This window comes from Pristiophorus japonicus, chromosome X (assembly GCF_044704955.1).
Source record: "Pristiophorus japonicus isolate sPriJap1 chromosome X, sPriJap1.hap1, whole genome shotgun sequence".
NCBI lineage: Eukaryota > Metazoa > Chordata > Chondrichthyes > Pristiophoridae > Pristiophorus > Pristiophorus japonicus.
In genome coordinates this window covers 39,358,558-39,375,191 of record NC_092010.1, presented here as the reverse complement: position 1 = coordinate 39,375,191, position 16,634 = coordinate 39,358,558, and the positions used below count along the sequence as shown (strand labels likewise).

At 49.0% G+C, this 16,634-nt stretch overlaps 1 protein-coding gene across 1 annotated transcript in view; it reads right to left on the bottom strand.

The window, feature by feature from the left end:
* LOC139241020 (zinc transporter ZIP10-like) overlaps nucleotides 1-12,863 on the bottom strand; it is a 52,588-nt gene extending 39,725 nt beyond the window's left edge. The window contains exon 1 of the mRNA XM_070869724.1: nucleotides 12,701-12,863. The gene's annotated coding sequence lies outside the window, so the exon portion shown is untranslated. The remainder of the gene's footprint in view (nucleotides 1-12,700) is intronic.
* Nucleotides 12,864-16,634: the final 3,771 nt, after the last annotated feature.

The following is a 16,634-nucleotide window of genomic DNA, read 5'->3' as shown; positions in this document are numbered from 1 at the left end:
TGTCAGCTTAGATTTTTGTGCCCAAATCTCTGGAGTGGGACTTGAACTCACAACCTGCTGACTCAGAGGCGAGAGAGAGTGCTACCACCATTTGGGCAAATACCAGAGGACCCCATGGAACCCATCCCTTGAGGAACTAATGGGAAAAGAGGTAAAAAAATATTGTTCTGACGCTCAGGACTGACCATCCCCTGCCCCAAACAAAGATGTGTATTTGTGGACTACTGTGCCACTGAAGAACTTAGAACCATCACATACAGTGCATTTACCCAGTGAGCCATCAAGTAGAATTCCCTACTCCACCTGAAGTGAGTGCGAGTACGCTACATAGTAACCCAGTCACATGCTGAGTTAGTCTATGTCAGTCAGGGTAGCTTAGGCATTCTGCAATTGGGTGTCTCTTTGGACTGGGGTGGGGTGGAATATTAGCTGGGCTTCTAAAACCTGATCACTATTGAGCGAGCAAAGTCTGAGCAAAATCAGCGTAAGTTTACCGGACTCCAAGGGTTAAATTACGAGGAGAGATTACAGAAATTGGGGTGGTATTCCATGGAATTTAGAAGGTTACGGGGTGATCTGATCGACGTTTTCAAGATATTAAGGGGAACACATAAGGTAGATAGAAACTATTCCCGCTGGTTGGGGAGTCTAGGACTAGGGGGCATAATCTACAAACTAGAGCCAGACCTTTCAGGAGTGAAGTTAGGAAACATTTCTACACACAAAGGGTGGTAGACGTTTGGAACTCTCTTCCGCAAACGGCAACTGATGCTGGGGATCAATTGTTCATTTTAAATCGGAGATTGATAAATTTCTGTTCACCAAGGGGATAGAGTTAGCTCACAGATCAGCCATGATCTCATTGAATGGCGGATAGATTGAAGGGGCTAAATGGCCTCCTCCTGTTCCTATGCTGTTCCTGTGCATGTGTGGAGTTCGAGCTCAGCCTGTCAAACAGCCCTTGCTGCCTGGTCAACGCTCGCTGCCTAGACTCACTTCTTTTTAAACTGTGAGACCTAAATGAAGAATGGATACTTGGGTGAAGTGCTGGACAACCATTTGTAACATGGGTCGGCACCTCTGCAAGAGGGGGGGAGATCTGTTACCTCTGGAATATTTAGAGGTCTTGGGTGGGGGGGGGGGTGAATGAATTTCTTCTCTGTTTAAGAACTGGATCAACAATGAGTCCTTGCAGAGACTTTAAGCATGTGACGACCCACACAATACGAGACAGTTGAAAGGTAGGATACTTGCTGGGATTTTATTTTGGCACTTTGTGCTTCACAGAGAATCATGTGTTACGCATCTGACCAGGACAATTACTGCTTCAGTAAACTCCTCTTGCATGTATGCAACACATACCCCATACTTTCCAAATCATGTTCGGTCCACATTATATAATCAATCGACTACAAGATCCCCAGCCCAGTGTGCAAATTTTTCTACGGTTTCACCACACCCGAACCCCTGTGTTCTCCTCAGTCACGTATCTCTGCAAGCACCCTTGACCCTCACCAGCATCCATTCTTTCACCCACTATGTCCCTGTCCTCTTGCACACCTTCCCTAAATCCCTTCACCTCAGCATCTTCCTTTCCTGCTTCCAAACGCCTCCTAATCTCTTCTCTTTAACACTTCTCCAACCTCTGTTCTCCCCTTTTTTAGCCCCAGGGGCTAAAAGGGTTAAATTATGAGGACAGGCTGCACAAGTTAGACTTGTGTTCCCTTGCGTGTAGAAGATTAAGGGGTGATCTAATCGAGGTGTTTAAGATGATTAAAGGATTTGATCGGATAGATAGAGAGAAACTACTTCCTCTGGTGGGGGCGGGGGGGGAGGGACGGAGAGGGAGTCCAGAACAAGGGGGCATCATCTTAAAATCAGAGCCAGGCCATTCAGGGGTGATGTCAGGAAGCACTTCTTCACACAAAGGGCAGTGGGAATCTGGAACTCTCTCCCCCAAAAAGCTGTTGATGCTGGGGGTGGAGGGGGGGTGGGGTGGTCAATTGGAAATTTCAAAACTGAAATTGATAGATTTTTGTCAGACAAAGATGTTAGGGGTTACAGAGCCAAGGTGGGTCGATGGAGGTAAGATACAGATCGTCCCTGAGGCTCGAGGGGCTGAACAACCTCCTCCTGTTCCTAATGTAACAGGCTCGAGGGACTGAATGGCCTCCTCCTGTTCCTAATGTAACAGGCTCGAGGGGCTGAACGACCTCCTCCTGTTCCTAATGTAACAGGCTCGAGGGGCTGAACGGCCTCCTCCTGTTCCTAATGTAACAGACTCGAGGGGCTGAATGGCCTCCTCCTGTTCCTAATGTAACAGGCTCGAGGGGCTGAACGGCCTCCTCCTGTTCCTAATGTAACAGGCTCGAGGGGCTGAATGGCCCCCTCCTGTTCCTAATGTAACAGGCTCGAGGGGCTGAACGACCTCCTCCTGTTCCTAATGTAACAGGCTCGAGGGGCTGAATGGCCTCCTCCTGTTCCTAATGTAACAGGCTCGAGGGGCTGAACGGCCTCCTCCTGTTCCTAATGTAACAGGCTCGAGGGGCTGAATGGCCTCCTCCTGTTCCTAATGTAACAGGCTCGAGGGGCTGAATGGCCTCCTCCTGTTCCTAATGTAACAGGCTCGAGGGGCTGAACGGCCTCCTCCTGTTCCTAATGTAACAGGCTCGAGGGGCTGAATGGCCCCCTCCTGTTCCTAATGTAACAGGCTCGAGGGGCTGAATGGTCTCCTCCGGTTCCTAATGTAACAGGCTCGAGGGGCTGAATGGCCTCCTCCTGTTCCTAATGTAACAGGCTCGAGGGGCTGAATGGCCTCCTCCTGTTCCTAATGTAACAGGCTCGAGGGGCTGAATGGTCTCCTCCTGTTCCTAATGTAACAGGCTTGAGGGGCTGAATGGCCTTCTCCTGTTCCTAATGTAACAGGCTCGAGGGGCTGAATGGCCTCCTCCTGTTCCTGTGTTCCTTCCTATGTTCTCCTTTCCACCTTTCAAAGTGCTCAGAGTGCTGGGTGAGCACCATAGACACCCAAGTTTTTGAGTCCAATTACGTTTCCACTTGCAGATTTTGTCAACTTTTCCCAGACTGAAATAAAATAGTAAAAAAAATATATTATTTCTGATTCATTTCTCAATCTGAAACCGCAGAGTTCATGTGTGCTCTTGCAATGATTCCCAACAATAGAGCTGTGAGGCACAGGGCTGTGGACAAGAGCAGGGGAAGGCTGAAAGCCCTTCCGTGCTCCCAATGCACAAGCACAGTCACGTTCTAAAACTTGTGATTTAAGATAAAGAACCGATTGTGTCTGTCAGCCAAACCGGTGTAACTCGGGCAAGACTGATCACGGTTGTCGAGAAGGCTGCTGCAACTCACTGACTCGGCTCACTGATGAAGAATGGTCATTTGGACAAGGTACTTGAAGATGACCAGTGCCCTTCGGTGAGGAGAAAGGTTTCAGGAGCACGGGGTGGGTGGGGAGGAAACGAAGGGGAAACAACTGGGAGTAAAGAAAACCAGAGCATCTTGCCCTTGGCTCCCAACTTTCTTGCACGAGGCTATTATAAGAGAAAATAAATTATGGGATATTAATGATACTAAGCACCTGGTTAGGAGATAAATATACACTGGGTTCCCAGGATCATGTTATAATGAAGATGGAGTCATTTAAAAAATACATCGATTTTATTTTCTTGGCTTCCCCTTTTAGATTTTCCAGGATACAATCGCCAACTGAAAGAGTCAAGCAGATAACCTCCACCTAGGCCCCTGCCAGTGTTGTCTATGAACTGTCTTAAGAGCCTTCTGAAGTTATTCTTCAACCCAACAGCTCCACAGCTCAGAGCAAGAATTCAACACACCGAGCGCATTTTGGTTTATCCAATTTGCTCTCCAGTTTCCACGTCTTACCCCTCTTCTCCTGGCTGGGGCCACCCACACTAGAGTTACATAAGAATATAAGAAATAGGAGCAGGAGTCGGCCATTTGGCCCCTCGAGCCTGCTCCGCCATTTAATACGATCATGGCTGATCTGATCATGGACTCAGCTCCACTTCCCTGCCCGCTCCCCATAACCCCTTATCCCCTTATCGGTTAAGAAACTGTCTATTTCTGTCTTGCATTTATTCAATGTCCCAGCTTCCACAGCTCTCTGAGGCAGCGAATTCCACAGATTTACAATCCTCTGAGAGAAGAAATTCCTCCTCATCTCAGTTTTAAATGGGCGGCCCCTTATTCTAAGATTATGCCCCTAAGTGTACACCGCAGAAACAGGCCATTGGGCCCACCGCTCCGTGCCGGTGTTAAACTCCACACCAGCCCCCTCCCACCCGCCTCCATCTCACCCCATCACCATATCCTTCTATTCCTTTCCCCCCCCATGTGTTTATCCAGCTTCTCCCTTAAATACATCGATACTATTCGCCTCGACCCCTCCCTGTGGCAACGAGTCCCACATTCTCACCCTGCTCTGGGTAAAGAGGTTTCTCCTGAATTCCCCATTGGATTGTTTAGTGACTGTCTGATATTGATGGCCCCCTAGTTCTGGTCTCTACCCCACCCACAAGTGGAAACATCTTCTCTACGTCTACCCTATCAAACCCTTTGATAATTTTAAAAGACCTTTGTCAGATCATCCCTCGGCCTTCTCTTTTCTAGAGGGAAGAGTCCCAGCCTGTTCAGTCTTTCCTGAGAAGTATATCCTCTCTGTTCTGGTGTCGTCCTTGTGGACGGCTCGAATGATGATCGCAGCCCTGCTGCACCTCGCTGAAGTCGCCATCCTCCATGTGTGAGCAATGACAGCGCGTGACAGCGGTCATTCGATGTGGAGGCTATCACAGCTAAGCCCACTGTCGTCTTCACTCAGAATCTGCACATGTATATTTCTAATAAAAGTCACTGGGACCTGGACGTATGGCTAGACCTCCCGAGAGCATCGAGGCTGATTCAAAGCTCCCCGCTGTTGCCCCAACTGAGGTTAATGAGGATGGAACTTCCTGATCTGTATGGTTCAGTGTCATACCATGCAGTGGTTACAAGTCCTGGTTCCATAGGCAGTTCAGAAGATCATCCTCAGACAATACTCTGAGGGAGCCCAACGCGTTCCAAAATTAAATCCATTATCCATTTGATTTTTTATGAATCAAATTGAAGGATATTTGGGCTGGGGAATGGAACAAGTAACCACATGACGTACTCCTAAGTCAGGTATAGCATAGTGGCCCTGGAACATTGTGGGCAGCCCCGACCTGTGTGAGACCACCACCGCAAGTCGGGGCTATAAATAGAGCTGGAGCGCCAGGCCCTGGAACATTGCGGCAGAGGTACGGCGAATGAGGGTACGGGGCCCAGAGGAGGCGAGGGCCCAGGGGCAGCACGGACCAGCCCACACTGCGATATGTGTACGCACTAGGTCCGTGCAGCAGAGCTGGTCTCCAGTTGTCCTGGTTAACCCTTGCCACTGGACCAAGCCCGTGTGGTGGCTGGTGTGCAACGGTCACCCCACGTTAAAAAAATCCACGCACAGGCATCTTCCACCCCTCTCAACTGGAGTTCAGGACTGGAACATCGGGTGCTTCATTGAAACATCTGTGAACTCGTGTGGAAGCAAGTCATCCTCGTTCGAGGAGCCGCCTATGATGATGGTAGCATAGTTAGGTACAGACTGAATCTACCTCTACTTTGCCCCAACCTCTAAACAGCACCCGACTGCATCATTTCTCCATTTCCCACACCAACCATTCTCCACTCAGAGCGAGATTGCTAATTTATTCCTGAATTGTTGCGACCAAGTCCATGCCTACTAGAAACTGGATTGAGAGATAAGAGAATAAGGGGTTATGGGGAGCCAGCAGGGAAGTGGAGCTGAGTCCATGATCGGATCAGCCATGATCGTATTAAATGGCGGAACAAGCTCGAGGGGCCACGTGGCCTACTCCTGCTCCTAGTTCTTATGTTCTTATGAGAGCGCTTAAGGTAGAGTGAGACTTTCAATCCGGGCTGGACTTGAACCTTGGTCCTGGAGGTGAAAGGCAAGGGTCTAATCCACTGCAACACAGATCCCTCCTCCCTTCCCCCAAGAACTCTCCGATCCCCATCCTTCTGGAGCAGCCGACTGCCTCAGTGAACATCTGCTCCTATCTACGCTCCAAGGGCTTTCTCCAAATGTGAGATTTTCAAGAACAAGAGCTTAAGCCAACTCCACAAGGAATTTGGGACCAGTAGTTGCCACCCTAACACATAAAGCTCACTCCATATCATTTAAAATACATGGAAAATTAGCATATTAAACCCCTACCTCTTTTGAAGCCGCTCCACGCTCTAGTAAAATGTGCCTACATGTATAGAATCATAGAAATTTATGGCACAGAAGGAGTCTGTGTTTGTGCCGGTCGACCAAGAGCTACCCAGCCTAATCCCACTTTCCAGCTCTCTGTCAGTAGCCCTGTAGGTTACGGCACTTCAAGTGCACATCCAAGTACTTTTTAAATGTGGTGAGGGTTTCTGCCTCTACCACCCTTTCAGGAAGTGAGTTCCAGACCCCACCACCCTCTGGGTAAAAAAAGTTCTCAACTCCCCTCTAATCCTTCTACCGATTACTTTAAATCTCTGCCCCCTGGTTAGTTTTGTCACACGAGCAAATGCTGAGCCAGGTATGATGTGCATGTGTGCAAGCAACCTCTGTATTGTAACAGGCGTGTGTGTCAGTGGCCAATATCATGCAATATAATCACCCTGTCACAGATCCACCCTGTTGAAGCCACCCAGCAGTCACTCTCCCCGACGAATTGATCCCAGTATTGAGTCAACCCCCTCCCCACTTCCCAGTATGGATTCATCCCTCATCAAAATAAACTCTCTGCTTCAACAAAATAAAGTCACCCTCACCCTAACACGGTGACATTATATTCTCAAATGTAATATCTCCGAGTTTGCAGATGACACTGAGCTGGGTGGCAGTGTGAGCTGTGAGGAGGACGCCAAGAGGCTGCAGGGTGACTTGGACAGGTTAGGTGAGTGGGCAAATGCATGGCAGATGCAGTATAATGTGGATAAATGTGAGGTTATCCACATTGGTGGCAAAAACAGGAAGGCAGATTATTATCTGAATGGTGACAGATTAGGAAAAGGGGAGGTGCAACGAGACCTGGGTGTTATGGTACATCAGTCATTGAAGGTTGGCATGCAGGTACAGCAGGCGGTGAAGAAGGCAAATGGCATGCTGGCCTTTATAGCGAGAGTATTTGAGTATAGGAGCAGGGAGGTCTTGCTGCAGTTGTACAGGGCCTTGGTGAGACCACACCTTGAGTATTGTGTGTAGTTTTGGTCTCCTAATCTGAGGAAGGACATTCTTGCTATTGAGGGAGTGCAGTGAAGGTTCACCAGGCTGATGTCCTGGATGGCAGGACTGACATATGAGGAGAGACTGGATCGACTAGGCTTATATTCACTGGAATTTAGAAGAATGAGAGGGGATCTCATAGAAACATATAAAATTCTGAAGGGATTGGACAGGTTAGATGCAGGAAAAATGTTCCCGATGTTGGGGAAGTCCAGAACCAGGGGTCACAGTCTAAGGATAAGGGGTAAGCTATTTAGGACTGAGATGAGGAGAAACTTCTTCACTCAGAGAATTATGAACCTGTGGAATTCTCTACCGCAGAGAGTTGTTGAGACCAGTTCGTTAGATATATTCAAAAGGGAGTTAGATGTGGCCCTTACGGCTAAAGAGATCAGGGACTATGGAGAGAAAGCAGGAGTGGGGTACTGAAGTTGCATCATCAGCCATGATCATATTGAATGGCGGTGCTGGCTCTATGTTTCTATGACTCCAGCTCATGTCCAGCGCAAACAGCAAATTGATGCTTCTGAAACAGCGAGAACAATCGAGCTCAGAGAAAGGTTCAAGGTGCATCGTGGAGTCTCTGTTCATCAGTTGGGGTCAGAGCCTCAGACCAACACACAGGGACGTCACTCTAATCCCCCGGGTCACTCAATATCAAACCATCAGTTTGCCTAGGTTCAGGGGATCGAGGCTTATACAATCACAGAATGGCACAGCAACAGGAGGAGGCCATTGGGCCCATCGTTGCCCGTGCTGTGTCGGCTCTGTGACAGAGCGATCCAATCAGTCCCACTCCCCCCTGCTCTTTCCCCCACAGCCCTGTGAATTTTTCCCCTTCCAGTATTTACCCAATTCCCGGTTTGAAAGTCACTATTGAATCTGCTCCCACCGCCCTTTCAGGCAGCGCGTTCCCGATCACAACAACTCGCTGCGTAAACACATTCTCCCCATCTCCCCCTCTGGTTCCATCGCCGATTATCGTCAATCTGTGTCCCTCTGGTTCTGATCTTTGAAATGACTTTTCCCCTCCTCGGTTTCAGAATCAGCAAACATGCCAGTCCCGCCCCCTCCTCCTTCGTGAAATAAAACCTAGCTAACCGTGTACATCTGCCTCTGCCCACGAGAGGAAGCTCTTGTACAGCATTGTCGGGATGAGCACTCAAGGACCGCAGCTGGAAAAACAAATCTCGGCTCCTCCAGCGCCCCCCATTTAGAATGCAGCAAAGTTTGGGGAGCAGTAGAGCGGGGGTCACAAGACTGACAATGTTGGAAGCTCACCAATGTATGGATGCTGCTCAAAGCTTTGCGGGCTGCGTTGTACGTGGCGCCATTGCTCAAAAAGGAGCGAAAGAATATTCTGTCATTGGCATCCCTTCTGCAAAACATGTTGGGTCTGCTGAAGCAAACTGAAATTGAGGTTCTATTTATGGCATGAGGTTTGCCAATTAAAACAATCAAATCTTTATCTCAATTCGTGCGTTTACAAACTCAAAGGTTCTTCCCGCTGGGGGAGGGGAGTCTGAATTCTGTTGAGAACACACATTCTCTGTGGCCTTTCTTTCTCCTCCAATTCTTGGTCCAGTTTTTTCTCCCTTACCCCTGATGTCAGTGACACTTGCCAGTGTTTGGTTCCATGGGCACTGGTAGCCCTCTGGTATCTCGCCCAAGTGGTTGTCCCTCAGCACAACACTAGTTAGGTCACAGCTGGAGTACTGCGTGCAGTTCTGGTCACCGCATTACAGGAAGGATGTGATTGCACTGGAGAGGGTGCAGAGGAGATTTACCAGGATGTTGCACTGGAGAGGGTACAGAGGAGATTTACCAGGATGTTGCACTGGAGAGGGTACAGAGGAGATTTACCAGGATGTTGCACTGGAGAGGGTGCAGAGGAGATTTACCAGGATGTTGCACTGGAGAGGGTGCAGAGGAGATTTACCAGGATGTTGCACTGGAGAGGGTAGAGGAGATTTACCAGGATGTTGCACTGGAGAGGGTGCAGAGGAGATTTACCAGGATGTTGCACTGGAGAGGGTACAGAGGAGATTTACCAGGATGTTGCACTGGAGAGGGTACAGAGGAGATTTACCAGGATGTTGCACTGGAGAGGGTACAGAGGAGATTTACCAGGATGTTGCACTGGAGAGGGTACAGAGGAGATTTACCAGGATGTTGCACTGGAGGGGGTACAGAGGAGATTTACCAGGATGTTGCACTGGAGAGGGTGCAGAGGAGATTTACCAGGATGTTGCACTGGAGAGGGTACAGAGGAGATTTACCAGGATGTTGCACTGGAGAGGGTGCAGAGGAGATTTACCAGGATGTTGCACTGGAGAGGGTGCAGAGGAGATTTACCAGGATGTTGCACTGTAGAGGGTGCAGAGGAGATTTACCAGGATGTTGCCAGGATTGGAGAATTTTAGCGATGAGGAAAGATTGGATAGGCTGGGGTTGTTTTCTTTGGAACAGAGGAGGCTGAGGGGAGACTTGATTGAGGTGTATAAAATGATGAGGGGCCTGGATAGAGTGGATAGGAAGGACCTGTTTCCCTTGGCAGAGGGGTCAACAACCAGGGGGCATAAATTTAAAGTAATTGGGGGGAGGTTTAGAGGGGATTTGAGGGGAAATGTCTTCACCCAGAGGGTGGTGGGGGTCTGGAACTCACTGCCTGAAAGGGTGGTAGAGGCAGAAACCCTCACCACATTTAAAAAGTACTTGGATGTGCACTTGAAGTGCCGTAACCTACAGGGCTACGGACCGAGAGCTGGAAAGTGGGATTAGGCTGGGTAGGTCTTGGTCGGCCGGCGCGGACACGATGGGCCGAAATGGCCTCCTTCCGTGCTGTAAATTTCTACATTTCTATGTGCGTGCTTGGACGCTGATTGTCAGTGAGCTATTTGACCATGAGCACCTCGAATCTCATCGCCGAGAGCATGCAGAAATCAGGCAGCGGAAAGAGCGTGCGGCAAACCAGTCCCACCCTCCCTTTCCCTCAACCACTGTCTGTCCCACCTGTGACAGGGACTGTGGTTCCCGTATTGGACTGTTCAGCCACCTAAGGACTCATTTTTAGAGTGGAAGCAAGTCTTCCTCGATTTTGAGGGACTGCCTATGATGATATGATGACGATTTCACCATGATGGGAGGGACACCAATCTGAGCCTGGCTGAAATCCCTCGTCCCTCCCCTATAGCTCAGGGATACTCATTTCAATTTTAGCATCTCCACTGTTTGCCAGTACAGATCAGGGATCACACCTTGGGATCTCCCTGCTCCACACGATCCAGTCATTGTTCACTGAGCAGACAGAATGATTTACAGAAACAAAATTAGACTCAGGGGTTCCTTTCCCCCCAAATGGATATCATGTGGCATTGAGCCTTGCAAACCATGTTGGCCAGTCTCAATCAACAACGGCAGCAACTGGCCTCAGCAACCGTGGAACTGGGTGGAAACACGGAAAAGCAGTCAGAGTCTCTGCTTCCCGATATAATGTGGATAAATGTGAGGTTATCCACTTTGGTGGCAAAAACATGAAGGCAGATTATTATCTGAATGGTAACAGATTAGTAAAAGAGGAGTTGCAACGAGACCTGGGTGTCATGGTACATCAGTCATTGAAGGTAGGCATGCAGGTACAGCAGGCGGTGAAGAAGGCAAATGGCATGTTGGCCTTCATAGCGAGGGGATTTGAGTATAGGAGCAGGGAGGTCTTACTGCAGTTGTACAGGGCCTTGGTGAGGCCTCATCTGGTGTTCAGTTTTGGTCTCCTAATCGGAGGAAGGACATTCTTGCTATTGAGGGAGTGCAGCAAAGGTTCACCAGACTGATTCTCAGGAACACAGGACTGACATATGAGGAGAGACTGGATCGACTAGGCTTATATTCACTGGAGTTTAGAAGAATGAAAGGGGATCTCATAGAAGCGTATAGAATTCTGACGGGATTGGACAGGTTAGATGCAGGAAGAATGTTCCCGATGTTGGGGAAGTCCAGAACCAGGGGTCATAGTCTAAGGGTAAGGGGTAAGCCATTTAGGACCGAGATGAGGAGAAACTTCTTCACTCAGAGAATTGTGAACCTGTGGAATTCTCTACCACAGAAAGTTGTTGAAGCCAGTTCGTTGGATATATTCAAAAGGGAGTTAGATGTGGCCCTTACGGCTAAAGAGATCAAGGGGTATGGAGAGAAAGCAGGAATGGGGTACTGAGGTGAATGATCAGCCATGATCATATTGAATGGTGGTGCAGGCTCGAAGGGCCGAATGGCCTGCTCCTGCACCTATTTTCTATGTTTCTATGTTATCCATTGACTGCTGCTGGAAAACGCAGATATCAACATCAGGCGAGTCCAGCATCTAACCTGGTTGAATAGCTTTTCGACACTCACCAGCTAGGGCGAAGCAGAGTGGACCACTTGGGGGACGTCATCAGAGGCTGACCACTGCCCAGGAACTATCAGTACCAGTCAGTGTGTTAGGCAAGGAGGGGAGACATTTTGAAAAAAGGAATTGTAAGCTTAGATCCAGTGACTTTATGACAGAACTAGGGTCACAGCTTTGCTTTATAACAGAAGCTTTATACAAATTCCTAAATTGGAGGATATAGAGGCTCTTCTATGCAGTAAGGAAAGAGCTTGCATTTATATAGCGCCTTCTATATAACGCCTTTCACGGATGTCCCAAAGCTCTTTACAGCCAATGAAGTACTTTTGAAGTGGAGTGAGTCACTGTTGTAATGTGGGAAATCTGAGGAGGTGAAATGCTTAGAAAATCCACTCGCCAGTTTCACCATCAAAAAATCCACAAGAAACACAACGGCATTTTTGGCACCAAATCACTAAAAGGTGACAGTATTTGCCCATTTACACACAGCTTTGCAAGGGTTAACCGTGCCCTTTTCAGAAGCTCGGTTTCAAAACTGACTCGAGTGTCCCAGCTCCTGAAGTTTTGCATTTTTTGTCAGACGACAAAGTGGTCTCACCCCCCCCAAAAGAAAGGTTTTAAATGTGACCACAACATTCGCAAGTCTGTTTCCCGACTGGGAAATGAACACGCCGGTTGTCAATCAATCCGGGCTGTCAATCAATCCGGCTGACTTCCCCCGGGGACACATGTGGAGGAAATGAACATTTGAAACCGGCTGACTCTTGCGGTTAAATCGCGCTGGGGACCGAATAGAGCGGCTTAAACTCAGACAAAGTACCGAGTTTACTCTCCCCTCTCCTTGCACCTTTAATAGGTAACCCTCGTGTTCACTGGTCATTTGTGCCCGCCGACATTTTTCCAAAGCACAATCTTAAAGCATCGGAAGAGCAATTGTATGGGGGGAGGGAGGGAATTAATTCGTTGCAAAATTGGTTTACCTGCGTCTTTCTCTGGTTCCCCGCAATCCTGAGTCTCCGGGACTTTCTGGAGGGCAGAAGTCTGCCAGGCGAGGTGGTCAACAACCCTTAAAGGCAGTTGTCAGCCGAGAGCTCCCCTTAAACAAAGTGAACAAGTCCAGTGCAACAGCCTCTGCTCCAATTCCTCGGCTTTAACCCTCCACAGTGTCTCTGAGAGCTGAAGAATAGAAGCATATATCGAATTACTGACTGCCCTGTGTAGCCCAGCAAGTGACGTGAAGAGAGCGATGCGACTGAGGATCCTTCAGGCAGTAAAGGGATTGGCATTGTACTTTGCACCCTAGACCATTGGCACGAGCAATCAGTAGTGCCGTGTGGTACACTGTCCACCAGTATTACCCCTGTTACCACACTGCACAATTCACCAAACACTTACATTTAAAAAGATAAGGGACGCCAACTGCTTGTTGGATACTATTCTATGTATTCCGCATGGTCAATATTAGAAGGGGAGGCTTGAGATCAGCTATCGGAAGGTGTTCCTCAGCACTGGTTGGTAGCACAGATTGGTAGCACAGATTACACTGTATATTTACTGGGGTTAGGTTCATTTTAACAGGAGGAGGCCATTCAGGCCCTCGAGCCTGTTACATTAGGAACAGGAGGAGGCCATTCAGCCCCCGACCCTGTTACATTAGGAACAGGAGGGGGCCGTTCAGCCCCTCGAGCCTGTTACATTAGGAACAGGAGGAGGCCGTTCAGCCCCTCGAGCCTGTTACATTAGGAACAGGAGGAGGCCGTTCAGCCCCTCGAGCCTGTTACATTAGGAACAGGAGGAGGCCATTCAGCCCCTCGAGCCTGTTACATTAGGAACAGGAGGAGGCCGTTCAGCCCCTCGAGCCTGTTACATTAGGAACAGGAGGAGGCCGTTCAGCCCCTCGAGCCTGTTACATTAGGAACAGGAGGAGGCCGTTCAGCCCCTCGAGCCTGTTACATTAGGAACAGCAGGAGGCCATTCAGCCCCTCAAGCCTGCTCTGCCATTCAAAAATGCATTTAAGAAGCTAGATAAAGACATGAAGGAAAAGGAATAGAAGGTTGTGCTGATAGGGTGGGAGGAGGCTCGTGCGGAGCATAAACCAGTTGGGCCGAATGACCTGTTTCTGTGCTGTACATTCTATGTAATTAGATCATGGCTGATCGATACCTCAACTCCATTTACCCACCGTTGCTCCATATCCCTCGATCCCCTTACCCCCCAAAATATCCATCGATCTCAGTCTTGAAAGCTCCAATTGACCCCCAGCATCCACAGCCTTTTTGGGGGAGAGAGTTCCAGATTCCCACTCCCCATTGTGTGAAGAAGTGCTTCCTGACATCACCCCTGAACGGCCTGGCACTGATTTGAAGGTGATGCCCCCTTGTTCTGGACTGCCCCCACCAGAGGAAACCATTTTGATCGACTCTATCGAATCCTTTAATCATCTTAAACACTTTAATTAGATCACCCCTCAGCCTTCTAAACCCAAGGGAATACAAGCCCAGTCTGTGCAACCTGTCCTCGTGATTTAAGCCTTTTAGCCCCGGCATCATTCTGGGCAATCTGCGCTGTCCCCTCCCCGAGGCCAATATACCCTTCCTGAAGGGCGGGGCCCAGAACTGGACGCAGTTACTCCAAATGGGGTCTGACCAGAGCTTCATACAACTGAATAGGTGCAAGCTGCACTCCTAAGTAGCCATTCTTCCCACGTGAGCCTGTGGGAAGGGGGGCATCGGAAGTGACCCCAATCTTGCCTCTTCTCATCCAGCATCCACAGGCACTTTTCAACGGGGGTTCCGAGAAAGTGACCAAAAGCAGGACCCCTGATTCATTTTGTACCTCCCCCACATAGAATGTCACTGCCTGCCTCTCTTCCACGGATTTTGCGTGTGCCGGTGCCCGGGAGAGGGACCACACAGTGCCCACCATTACGCTTGAGGCCTTCCGCCACCAGTGGGCCCCACAGGACGTCAACTGTATCATTGACCGTGAAGCACGGAAGGAGGCCATTCGACCCATTGAGCCCGTGCCGGCTCTCTGCAAGAGCCCCTCAGCCAGTCCCACTCCCCGTCCTTTCCCCGTAGCCCTGCAACTTTTCCCCCCTCAGGTACTTATCCAACTCCCTTTTGAAAGCCGCGATTGAGTCTGCCTCCACCACCCTCTCAGGCAGCGCATTCCAGATCCCAACCACTCGCTGCGTAAAAACGTTTTTCCTCATGTCGCCTTTGGTTCTTCTGCCAATCATCTTAAATCTGTGACCTCTGGTTCTCGACCCTTCCACCAATGGGAACAGTTTCTCTCTATCTACTCTGACAAGACCCCTCATGATATTGAACACCTCGATCAAATCTCCTCTCAATCTTCTCTGCTCCAAGGAGAACAACCCCAGCTTCTCCAGTCTATCCATGTAACTGAAGTCCCTCATCCCTGCAATCATTTAATTGGACTATCTGTAAGAAGGTTCTATTGGCTTTGCCACCCCCCTCAAACTGAGCGGGCACTTGTAGTGCTGTTTCTGTCCTGGTGCCACTGGGTTACCCAGTGCCACCCTTTATGGTCCAATTAAATTAGTCCACCCACCCAGAAGCATTGAGACCTCTTGTAGCATCCCTATCCCAGCTCACTCAGGTCTGTGGGCCGCAGTACCACAGCAGGCAGTGCATCTACCCACTGAAGCAGCTATAAGTGTGGAGATATGATTACTGTGATGTTTTAGACAAGTACCGAGACCTACTTGGAGCTAATTTGCAGCCAGCTCTCCAATAAGTCAACTGATGGGCTGTGAATTGTTCTGCTATGTTGCAAAGAAACAATTTTGTAGGTACATTGTTTAGTGAAGCATTTTCTAACATACTTAACCTGAGACACAGAGAGATGTGTGTAATTGCACGATGATTAACACCATATTGATAGTATAATTACACCTACCCAGAGTATATATCGGTGAGGTCGGGGCGAAGCAGCGGCGAGAGACTGTAGAGGGTCGTGATCGGGGCCCAGCCCACACTGCGATATGTGCGCGCACTGCGTCCGTGTAGCAGAGCTGGTCTCCAGTCGTCCTGGTTAACCCTTGCCCCTGGACCAAGACCTCGCTCTGTCAAGCCCGTGTGGTGGCTGGTGTGCAACGGTCACCCCACGTTAAAATAATCCACCCACAGGCATCTTCCACCCTTCGGGATGTAATTCAGGACCTGGAATATTAGGTCCTTCATCGAAACACCTGTGAACTCATCCCTTTTTGGCGTGGAAGCAAGTCATCCTCGCTTCAAGGGAACGCCTATGATGATGACGACATATTCACAGAAAATGCTGGAAATACTCAGGCAGCGTTTGTGGAGAAACAGGATTAACGTTTTGTTTCTCTCTCTCCAGACGCTGACTGACCCGCTGAGTGTTTCCAGCATCTTCTGTTTCTATTTCAATCCTTTATTTGTTCAGAATCTTTTTTCCTCTTCCTCTCCATCATGTCCCCACCTGTACTGATTCGTTGATCACTTGGAGCGTGATACTCCAAGCAGGATGATGTTGCTGGTGGGAAGCAGTGAAGACTCAGTCCGCACGTACCCTATTATATTTTGTGGCAAACAGGAAACGACAGACTCAGCACGATCACTGGCAAATGAGGTTTCATTCAATTTGCCTGTTGCAAAAATTAGACAGAATATACAGCAGAGAAACAGGCCATGCGGCCCACCTCACCCCATCACCATATCCTTCTATTCCTTTCTATTTTATGTGTTTATCCAGCTTCCCCTTAAATGCATCTACACTATTCACCTCAACCATTCCGTGGTAGCGAGTTCTACATTCTCACCACTCTCTGTAAATGTTGAAATGTGGACTAGCAGCCAGCCCCTTCTCCTCACAGGTGATGAGGAAAAGCACATGTGCCAACTGATTTCTGGTTAGTTACTCTT